Source organism: Delphinapterus leucas, chromosome 12 (genome assembly GCF_059928025.1).
Source record: "Delphinapterus leucas isolate spDelLeu-1000000601 "Yukka" chromosome 12, BTC_Dleu_Yukka2, whole genome shotgun sequence".
Lineage (NCBI taxonomy): Eukaryota > Metazoa > Chordata > Mammalia > Artiodactyla > Monodontidae > Delphinapterus > Delphinapterus leucas.
In genome coordinates this window covers 31,333,021-31,345,519 of record NC_143140.1, presented here as the reverse complement: position 1 = coordinate 31,345,519, position 12,499 = coordinate 31,333,021, and positions in this window count along the sequence as shown.

Sequence of the window (12,499 nt, the reverse complement as noted above, 5' to 3'; positions counted from 1 at the left end):
CAAAGAGCTGAATGCTGCCTGACTTAAATCCCTGCCAGGGAGTGAACCAGCTCTCATGCAATTTGGGACAAATCACAACGTCACTAGCCAAATCTGAGCTCCAGGACAATCTCACCAAGACCATCTGAGGCCAAAGGCTGGAACTGGCCCCAGGTTTTCGCAGGAAACCATACCCAAAATTTGTGTTTCGTGAGTCCTGAAAGTCCCCAGGCCAGATTTGGCTTGCAGAATGTGGTGATGCTTTAGTGTCACTCTTTATACACTGAGCACTAAGGAGAATGACACACTTGCCCAACAGCTACCTTGTGCCAGGTACTTCTCATAGGAGTTACATAATCTATTGCTATTAATATAAATATTGCAACATTTTATTTGCATCATTTGGAGCACATAATTTTGTCTTTTCCACGGCCCTCAAGACACACACCTTTGTCCACATTGTAAAAATAAGGAAATTGAGGCTCAGTGAGTAATGAAGTTGGGATTCAAATACTGACTGCTTTGATCCCAAAAGTCATAGCCTTTTCCTTACATCACATTGAGTCTCCAATCCAAAATCATGACATATAGCTAAAAACAGGAAACAGGAATAGGAGTTACTTATAAATTTAAGTTGCACTGAACATAATTTTTAAATAACAACTAACTTCAAATAATGTAGTTCTAAGGTTCGTGTAATTGGAAATTTCCATAGTAGTCTCAAGAGTTAATCTCATCCCTATTTCACTTCAAGTCTCTAAGAGGATGAGTGGGGTAAGCCAAACAATAGCCTCTCCAAAATGCCCATGACCTAATCCCTGGAACATGTAAATATATTATGTTACATGGCAAGGGAAAATTGAGGTTACAGATGGAATTACATTTGCTAATCAGCCGACCATACAGATTACACTGGATTATCTGGGTGTACACAATGTAATCACAAGTGGCCTTCATTGGGGAAGAGGGAGGCAGAAGTGTCAGAACCAGAGAAAGAGCTGACTGACCATTGCTAGCTTTGAAGATGAAAGGGGTTCATAAACTAAGGAATGTGGGAAGTTTTTAGAAACTGAAAAAGGCGAGAAAACAAATTCCTCCTTAAAGCCTCCAGAAAGGAATGCAGCCCCGCTGACGCTAATTTTAGCCCAGTGACACCTATGTTGGACTTTTAACCTCCTGAACTATTAGATAATAAATTTGTGTTGTTTTAAGCCACTAAAGGTTTGTGGTAATTTGTTACAGCAGCAATAACAAACGAATACAGTGGGTATTAATTAAACCCACTGAGGGACAAAAGAACCAGGCACCATAAAGGGGCTTTGGAGGCTTGTTCACTATTTCCATGACATAGAAGTTAATTTATGAAAGAGAAAATAGCATCTATGTGGTGGTTCTGGATCTAGCTGAGGGAAGAAAGGAGAAGTAGAAGGACATCAGTTGGACTCCTTGGGAGATTTTTAAAAATGATCTTCCTTTGGATGTTATCATTTACTAATTTGTTTAGCCTTTTAAAATTTGTGTCATAATCCCAATTAAAAGAAAGTATAATTTTCTTTGCATTCTGCATAATCAAATAAGAAGAGATGAATACTTGAAAATAATTAAAATAAAACAATTTTTTTTTTTTTTTTTGGTACGTGGGCCTCTCACTGTTGTGGCCTCTCCCGTCGCGGAGCACAGGCTCCGGACGCGCAGGCTCAGTGGCCATGGCTCACGGGGCCCAGCCGCTCCGCGGCATGTGGGATCTTCCCGGACCGGGGCACGAACCCATGTCCCCTGCATCGGCAGGCGGACTCTCAACCACTGCGCCACCAGGGAAGCCCAATAAAACAATTTTTAAAGCTGACTTCCGCCTTTAGCGTTTCACTTGCTTTTCAGATCTTCAGAAATGCTGGATTTCCAGCTTTCACGCTCTCCTCCACCAGAAATAACTCAACTAGATGTTAACAGTACAAAGCTGGACGGTATTTCCCAATAAACTGAAAAGCAAAATCCAATTCAGGGTCTTTCTCCTTATACTTCTCTATAAAGGTATATTTTCTGTCTTCAGGGAAATCTTGAATTATTTTAAAAATTATCTTAAAGAGAAATTATTTCAGAAAATATCTTTCTTCCTTTAAATAGAAAAATAAGAGTCGAGCAATGCCTACCTCTAAACTATTGGAAGAGACAGAGATGCTGTGGGCTGTTTTTATCTTAATAGTACCATTAGTGGAATTAAGTAATTGTAAGGCATCACAGCCTAAATTTTAAGGTTCAACAATTAAGATGGGGGTTCCCATTGTGGTAAATCATTGGTGAAAATAACAGAAGATGGAAAAGAATGGGTGGTTTAAAGCAAAAGAAGAGTTCATAAAAATGGGGGGGAAACAGCCTCCCAGTGGAGATGTATCTGGCAGTGCTAACAAATATCTCCACAACGCTGATTTCCCTCGCGGAGCTCTCTAAGCACTAGGGCTGGGCAGCCGAACCAAAATGGATGGCAATAATTAGATTCTGATGAGTGAAGGATCCACATGAGGGCCAATATTTCTGGAGGAGTTACTGAAAGGAGAGGAAATCGCCAGGCTTCACAAGGATGTAAAACGAATGCAGAGCCTCTAAAAATATTTTAAATGACTGGGTTCTTCCCACTCACCTAACAGCACATTTAGAGGGGGGAATGCACACAGAAAATGGATCACAACTGGAGAATTTTAATATGTGCACGCTTCCAGTAGTAAGATTCAGGGTCACCCAGGGCTATCCTTCAAAGTCAGTATCAGACCATTTAATTTTCTGCTTCAGTTCCTTCCTGCTTCTCCCCCTCCAACCCCAGCCTAATGGTCACACACCATCTTCTCATTTTGCTGTCTTTCTGCTTCTTCAAAGCGCTGTTTGTACTCTGAATGGAGTTTTACGACTGATGTCTCCAGGTACTGTATCTATTCCCCTTAATGAAATCCTAGTTGTATAGTGAGAGCTAATAGCTCAGCAAGCATTTTTATAACCTTTTACAAAGAAAATGCGTAGAGTGGACGCGCACATACTTAGCACTCAGCTTGGTAAATAGAAAATGGGATAGGGGTGGTACAGGTAAGGCTGTAAATGATTTGTGGTGACTTTCACATCAGCCGGCTTTTTTCTTCCTCCCTTGCTGGAAGCCCCAGAATCCATTTTAAGTTAATTCCAAAAGCTAAGTCTGAAACAAATTGTATAGTGACAAGTGAAAAATGTAAGTGCGGAAACGCTGCCAGAGGCTGTAGTATGCCAATGCGTTAATCCTCTTGGACAAAAGGCCCCGTAAAATGTCTGAAAACACACCCGTGTGCCTTTAACTGCCTGGGCAGTTTTCTTTTTGCTTCTTTTGATAATCATATCCTGATGCACTTGATATTACAATTGCTCCCTAAACTTCACCATTTCCTCTTACCCACATCCATTTCCAAGTTGAGAGACTTCATTTTTTTCTCTTTCATTTCTTTTGATTTTCCACCGATTGTGTTTCTGATTTTAGCATTTGTGTCTAAGGATCAAACTTGTTGGGTTGTAGGTGAACAGACACAGGTATATGCAGTAACTGAACTAATAACACGACAGCTGTTTCTGCTATTAGCCCAGCAGCTGTCTTGCTCAGTTCATCCTGGTGGGAAAAACTAATAAACCTTAGGAGTTTAAAAAAAAGAGAGACAGAGAAAGAGAGAGAGAATGAAAAGAAAAAAAAAAAAAAAAGAAGAAGAATGAACATGCTTTTAGAGGTACTGTTCTGGGGACAGATTGAATAGAGGATGGTTGAGATCAAAGAATCATTCATTTAGACTGTGAAATCCGGTAGCGGTCCATTTGAAGGACAATTTGACCTCTGAAAGGAAACTGGTTGTGTGCTCCTCAGATGCATAGGCGTTTTCAGAATTCTAAACTTTGGGGGAGCTTTTCAGTCCTGTGAGTAGTTCATTAGCTTTTCAACTGCAAACAACTGATCTATTTCAACACACAAATCATGAAAGAACACGACTTTGAAGTAGGTAGCTAATCCCATGATATATCTATCATTTCGTATCAAATAAAACTCAGCTAAGGACAAGCATCCAAGTACAGGTGTCAATTAATAAAGGATGAATTGAGATTGCGAGTCCCACAGTCAAGATTACATGGAAACGATGACATAATAGTAATTAAATCAAGACAGCTTAGGTTACTTGAAATTTTTTCTGAGATATTAAGGTCATCCTTTAACACTGTATTACTTTTCTAGCAATAGTAGAGTATTGCAACATACAGTTGGATCACAGCAGTTATTTATTCTGCTATGTATCATAATTATTTGAATGATAATTATCTGAGTAACAGCTACCGTTTGACTGCCTAGTAAGTACCTTATGTTTTATTTAACACTCACAAAAACCTAATGAAGTTGGTGTCCCACCCCAATTTTACAAAAGAAGAAATGGTGGCTCAAAGAGTTGAAATAACTGGAATTCAGTCACAAAGAGAGTGAGTGGCAGAGCTGGGATTCCAACCTAATTCCGTGAGATTCAAAAGCCCACGCTCCCTCCCTTCCGCTGTTGGACCTCCTAGTATGATATTGTTACGAGTGGAATTGTAGCTTTTCCCTAAGAAGAAAAATGTTGGAATACTAACTCTCACTCCCTTATTTGAAGACAGAGTCTTTATAGAGGGAATCAAGTGAAGATGAACTCATTAGTATGGGCCCTGACCCAGTATGACAGGTGTCTTTATAAAATGGGGACATTTGGACATAGAGACGTGCACACAGGAACACCACGTGAAGATGAAGACAGAGACCAGAATGATGTGCCCACAAGTCAAGGGACTCTAAAGATTTCCAGCAGACACCCCCAAAAGAGAGAGGCATGGAACAGGTTCCTCAGAAGGAACCAACTCTGGATAACTTGATCTCGGATTTCTAGCCTCAAAAACTGTAAGACAAGAAAACTGTTGTTTAAAACAGTTGGTGGTATTTTGCTCTGACAGTCCTAGGAAACTAACACATAAATATAAATACAAATATATGTATACAAAATATGTATAGTATAAATACATGTAAAATATGAAATAACATTTAATATGTTCTTTTGCATTAGTTATTTTTATTCATAAACACTCCTACAACATTTTCTATAGTTTTTTTTCTTTTCTTTCAATAAATTTCCAAGATAGTTTTGGAGATGAATTGGTTGATGAGGAATCTAAAGAAAAGAAGAATTGAAGAAATCAGTGACTAAAACGTGGAAACACAGGGAAAGAATCAAAGGTAATAAAGGTCAATTAGTTAGCTGCCCTCTATCTAGCTGCTCTGGGACAAGAACTCTCCTCCTAGAAACAATGTCGGAAGGCACAAACAGCAGAAGTTATCTCCTCCTCGTGTAACAGTGCTGTTAGGTGAACAGGTCAGTGAGGCAAGACTTCCTCCCATCTGGGACCCTGCTTTCTCCAGTCTGTGGGCTTCTAAGGTCATTCTGGGGCTGAGCTCCATTCTGCCAGCCGGAGAGGAGACAAGAACCGAGAGGTGTTCATGTTGGAACTAGAGCCGCACATGGAACACTCCGCTTCTACTCACATTCCAGCCATCCGGACACACTTGATGGCAAGGGAATTTGGGAAATGCCATCTGTGTGCCCTGGAGGAAGAGAACATGGATTCTGGTGAATAGGTAGCTAAGCAGGCTCTCAGTGCTGCCTAGAAACCCTACTTCATTTCCCTCATCCATCCCATCTCACTTTCTCTTAGATGCAGAGCATCACCTCCCTCCTCAGTCACCAACGCCTCCCTCCCGGGCCTTACTTTGTGCTGATAACCTTGTTTCCAATTTCATAACCTGCAACTAACTGTCTTATCTGCCAACAGACCAGCCTCTGCACCCACACCCCCAGGCTTCTCTCCTGTTAATGTGAACCGTCTCCGCACAACCGCGTCTAAAGCAAATCCTCTGGTTCCTCCTTCGTGGTACAGCCCATCACTTCTTGCCTACTCCAGTACGTTATTCCAACAATTCTCTTGTCCCTGCAGATTCATCCATGTTTCTCTCTCCGTGGTATCGTTCCCACCATTAATCAAACATCAGATAATCCCTCCCTCTCAAAGGATCCATGTACTGTCTCATTTTTCTGCTCCACTTTATAGGAGCTTTTTTTCAAAAGAGTTGCTTATACTCTCCATCTCTAATCCCAGTCTTTCCATTCATTTTGGAATTCACTCCAACCATTCTTACTACTCTAAAAGAATAACTCTTGCCAATGAGTTATTGTCAAAAATGAATCCCCACTGCTCTAACCAATAGTCAATACTCAGTCTTTTCTTACTCAGCAGTGCTTGACACACTTTATTACCATCTCCTGGTAACACTTTCTTCACGGGGCTTCCAGAACCACATCCTTCCTTGTTCTCTGCCCATCTCCCTGGCTTCTCCTCCTCACTTGTCCTCTAAACATTGGAAAGCCACATCTAAATTCTCCATCTCTTCTCTCCTTTATTTCCTGCTCACTCCTCAATAATCTGTCCTAGTTTCATGACTTTAAATCTATCTGGTGGTATCTCCCAAATGTATATTTCCAGCTGAGACCTCCCCTCTTGATTCCAACTTCACATATTCAATTGCTAACTTGACATTTCCAGCTGGAAATCTAACTGGAATCTCAAATTTCACATGTCCAGAAATGAATCCCCAATTCTCATCATTCCCCACACAAGCAGGCAAATGAGCCTTTCCTCTTCCATAATCTTCTCCATCTCAGTAAATGGCAAGCCCATCCTTCCAATTCCTTAGGCCAAAGAAGAGTCCGATTTTTCTCTTTTTCTCATCTTCTGTTGGGCAAACCTTATTGATTCTATTTTCAAGATGCATGCAGAGCACTTCTCACCACTGCTACTTCCACCCCTCTGATCTAGGCCACCCTCATCTTTCACCGTCCTGCATTATTCAAATAGCTTCTTAAACCCTTTCCCTATTTCCAATCTATTCTGAAAGGAGCAGACACAGCAACCCATTAAAAACGCAAGTCAGGACTTCCCTGGTGGCGCAGTGGTTGAGAGTCCACCTGCCGATGCAGGGGACATGGGTTTGTGCCCCGGTCCGGGAAGATCCCACATGCCGCGGAGCGGCTGGGCCCGTGAGCCATGGCCGCTGAGCCTGTGCGTCCGGAGCCTGTGCTCCGCAACGGGAGAGGCCACAACAGTGAGAGGCCCGCGTACCGAAAAAAAAAAAAAAGGCAAGTCAGATCATGGCCCCTCTCTGCTCACCATCCCACACGGCCTTCAGGTCTCATTGATGTGAAAAGTCAACCATTACATAGGCCCAGCCAGACCTTATGTGCTCTGCACACATGGTTCTCCTTTCCTGCTTTCTAACCTCATCTGTCACTCAGTTCTCCCAGTCACTCGGCTCCGGCTGTATAGCCTGATTCTGAATCTGTGAACAGGAACACTCCAAGTGTGCGCCTGCAGCAAGGCATTTGCTCCCACTAATTCCTAGGCCAGGAATTCTTTTCCCCAGATGCCTAGATGGCATGCCCCTGAATTTCTTTCAGGTTTCTGCTCAAATGTCACCTTATCAGTGAAGCTTTTTTTGACCTCGCTATACAAATATCAATCCCCACCCACACCAGGGGGGCTCTCCATACCCTTTCCTCTTCTTCCTATTTCACCACAACACTTATTTATACCGCCTGCATCCCCTCAGAAAACAAGGAAGGTGCCTTTTTCCTTAATTTCTAGTTTCCGCGGGAACTGTGTGACACAATGACAAAAGCTATTATATTCTTCAACAAACTTCGACGGAAGCTCTATGATGAAATTCACAATGTACACCTTTCTTTTCAATTTAGACCACAGTTCTGAAAAGACTGGGAACCAAGAAATTGTGATAGTAAGTAGAAGTAAGCAGAGAATTTACTAGAAAACAGATCAACAATTAAGCACAATATTGAAAATTCAGCTTTTAAAAATTGAGTTGATTGTATAAAGAAATGTTCTCTCTTTTTCCATAGTGAATTAGATCAGCCAAATAAAATAATTTAAAATATAATCTAATTTAAAAATACTTGGAGTCTCCTTCTGGAACAAATTACAATCAATGAAAACCTAAATTTGATAAACAAAGGTGTTCATTATGAATATTGCAATATATTTCGTAAGTTTCTCACTCTTACTTTAAAGAGTGAACTCACTTGCATGAAAATGGTTTTATTTGTAAAAAAATTTTTAATACAGAAACACACCTGTTGTATAACATTAGATTGCTGCAATGATTATCACTGAAAAAATATGATTCACATTAGTAAAATATTGCACAGAAATTCAAAGTGAAGTCTTTCTTAAACAAAATAAAAACCTAATTTAAATATTAAGTCTGACTTAAAACTAAGTGAAAAAAATAATTAAATAGAAATGTATGTTTGTTAATTAACAATTACTGAGATTCACTCTATAGATTCTTCTGTGTACTATACTGTCTACTAATATTCAGTCAACTACCAAATCTTCTTAATTCTACCTTCTAATTGTCTATTAAAGCAAAACCAAAAACCTTACAGGAGTTTTCTTTCTACAAATATAGAATCTCTTCACTGTAGAAAATTGAAAACATACAGACTAACACTTTTTGTGTTTCTACAGACAAGTTTTTAAAACTGAAATGGAGATCCAACCACCTAAAGAGAATATATATTTTTATTTTTACTTTTCTCGGCGTGTGGAACAGCTATTTTTGACTGGTTGCACTGCTTCTGATGATGTTTCCAGAGGTAAGCCTCACCCCACCCATTCACCCACACACATTTTCTTTTGGCACCTATAGTTAGATGCAAGGGCAAAAATTGCTATGGGAAGAAGGAGGACTTCTGGGGTAATTAACTAAATGGTCAGCATTTTTAAAAGAAACAAAACAGACAACAACAAAAGAATTTTTGTTGCAGTTTTTGGAAGCACACTCTGATCTAGTATGAGATAGTTTACATTTTAATTCTATTTAAATGAGACATATTCATGAGAAACTGATTTTGAGAGTGATTCAGAGTGATTCAAGAATCAGATGATGCACTCATTCATTCCACAGTCATTTACTGAGTGTCTTCTCTTTGTCAGTCACTTTGCGAGGCTCTGTGTGTACAGCGGAAGATATCCAGGAGCCCCGGGACTAGTGGCAGCCCTGGGAAACCAGCAGGAGGTGCAAGGCCATCTGACAAGCGTTAAGATAGAGGTATTTTCAGACAACTAAGGATGCACATATCCAGGCTTGAAGGGATGGGGAAGGATTCAGGAACAACTTTGCAGGTGGCTGTTCCAATAGAATTAGCCCTAATTTCTGAGATGAGAGGCAAAATAGAATATCCCCCTTTATATGTTTAGTAGACTCTGATAGTTGTATAATACGTATCTCTAAGGTCCATTATATTTCTCTGTAGGAGAAATAAAGTCAAAGTGGAAGGAGGTTTCAGAGGAGAGAGAGGAATAGGGAAGGCAATGTCCTAATTTGGGATGTACTTGGAGAATGAGGTCAGATTTCACAGGCAGCAATGGGATAAGATGCTTCTTGAGAAGGAACCGTCTGAATAAAGATGCATGGCACTTAGTAGCAGCGGAGCATAGTATCTGAGCAGCATACAGTCTTCTCCGTAAGTAAGTCAGATATGTTTAGGGGAATGTGAAACAGAATGTGTGCAAGGGCCTTATGAGCCATATTCCAGATGGCCTTCAATCAGGGCTGTACTCAATTTCACGAGCAAAAAAGATGTATTAAAGAGAAGTAAATGTGCAAAGATTTTCCCTAGAAAATAGAGTTTTAAACACATATGCCCAAGTCACATATTTTTATTTTTATTTTCCCAGTAGAAATGATTAGTGAGTTTGCTTGTAAACCAGGCACTTATTGTAGGAGAATACTGGGAGAAATCCCTGACCTCAAAAAGCTTATCATCTAGTTAGGGAACAAGCTACTAATACAGGATTGATTAAAGAACAAGAGTTAGGACACCTGAAACTAACACAACATGGTCAATCAACTATACACCAATAAAAGTTAAAAAAAAAAACCAAGAGTTAAAAATACATGGCATTTTATACAGCTACAAAACACTATATAATTAATTGGCAAGGACATTTTATATATATATATATATATATATTATATATACATATATATATATTATATATCCCTAAATATTACTTTTAGGAGAAACATTCTAGAAGGCCTTCAAAATAGTGACTAGTCCCACTCATGCTGTATATCCTAAATTGTTCCAGGAATTTATTCATAACAAGAAATACGACAAGATAACTTGAGATGATTTAACTTCCATCTTAATTGACTTTCCTAAGTAAACTGATCAGTAAAGAGAGGAAAACCAATATTTTTATTTTCACATTTTACTGTTTGTCTGAAGTTTCATTTAAGTTATTTAACTTAATCCTCATGACCACAAGGTAGGCGTACCATTATCATTTTTCTTTTCAGATAATTGAGGTCCAGAGTGGTTAAGTAATTTGTCATTGATAATACAGCTGCAGAGTAGAAGGGGAAAGGTTCAAAATCAGGCCCAACTCCCCAGTCCTTCTCTCTCTGCTATAGTGGTCTTCGCAGTGGCAGATAAATGGAGATTTGATTCTTGCTGATGCAATATAAGTCCTCTAGAAACCTCAGCCACTTGGCTCTAAAGTTTGTTCTTTTATAGTAAATAACATTTACATGGGTACAATGCTAACTACATTTCCCAACCCACAGAAAAAGCACACTTTATAATATTAACTCACATTAGAAAAAATTTAATTTATGGCATATTAAGAACATAGTAAAGCTCACATTTGTTCTTAATATGTTATAATTGTCACGTTTGGGGTTTAGATATCTGCCAAAGGACTTATTTTGAATTCCCAAATGTAATTTTACTGCACTATTTCAACAGTTGTGAGTTTCATATATTTTAAAATCGTTTAGTTTGATGCCATTTGTGGAATAGCCTTCCGTTTTAAAACATAACAATCTGTCTTCAATTTTATCATGTGGCCACTTATCAGTGCTATCTTAAGAATGTTATTGTTTAACTTCTTACAATACATTTTATTTTAAAGAGTGTCTCCCAAGTTTTTCTTCCACTTGCAAGTTTCCTTCTATTTAGAGAAAAATTCAAAATTTAGTGAAAGTCAATATCATTTTAATAGAATATATTCCTGCACATAAAAGCTAAGGTGGGTGGAAATGGGGGACTGAGGTTTAATTTTTTTCACTTGTTATATACATTTAAGATGCATGAAATACAGATATCATAATTTATTACAGAGGGGAAAATAAAGTAGACTTTTTCTGAAGCTTGTTTGTTTCATATCCCCAAAGCAACTCGGGTAGCTGGTGCTCTACCTTTCAGACAATTATAACAATGGCATTATGCTTCTAGAAGCAAAGGTAAAAACATTAAACATTCATTAAAATTGTCGCTTTTTCAAAGTTTCCCCTTTTGGTAAAATCAAATGCACTATAAAAACAAAAATAGTTCCACAAGGCTAAGTAAGTTGGAAACTCCATTCTGAGGCTCTCTGGTGTCTTCAGCCTACTTTCTTTACCTACAGATAATAGTACTTAGGTTTCAAGATTAAAGTGAAGATTAGAGGTGAAGCTGTAAAGCGTCTGGCACAAAAGCTAGCTCATGGCAGGTATTCTTGTAGCACCTGCTATTCCTTTTTCTATTTGCATTCTGTATATTAGGATGGAACTGTAGGTCCTGCTGCACCAACTTGGGTCCACAATAAATAGGCATTTATTTTTACTACTCAATTTTATAATGACTCCTGGACTGGTCTATCCCGATCAGCAGGAAGGCCAGTTTCCTGATGCCTTCACCCCATGCAAGCACAAGCGCAGGTGCCCACACCACCACCATTACCCAGAGGACCCCGGGGTAGATCACTTCTCCAAGTACTCGGCCTCAGATTACTCATCATCCAGAGGACGCCAGTTAGTTGTGCTCATTTATCAATAGGTGTGTTTCCCCCCACGGCTGCTGCTGTTGCCAGCACATAACAGCACCGTTTGCAGGATGGCTGAACACCTGCAACAGCTGCCCTGGGGTGAAGAATGAGGGTGAGGCCAGAAGGAGCCTTTCATCAGAGCTTAACTGAGCCAAGGGCAGTGTTAAGCCAAGGATGTTGTTGGAGTCTCAAATGGCACGTGTATGTAATAAGCAGTGAAAGAAGGGCTATGTGATTCTACCCCCAATGGTGCCGGACCAAGGATAATCACATATTTGATCAAATAAAAGCCAGTCACTTTACCTGCTTGTATTTTCAAAGAGTGAAGAGAAAGAGTGAAATAAAGAAGTGAGAAAAAGTGAAAGAATTGACCCAAAGACTTTTGCCAGAGGTAACTTGGGGAATGACGATTTGGCCAGTGGCTTCTGTGGGGGGATGAGATGTAGAAAAGGGTTATGCAGGGAAAAAGAAAGGAAATACAGGGTGGAAACTGAGATGGAGTAAATGCAGAAAATTGGAGGATAGAAGACTAGGCTAAATATAAATCCCTCCATAATCCTCA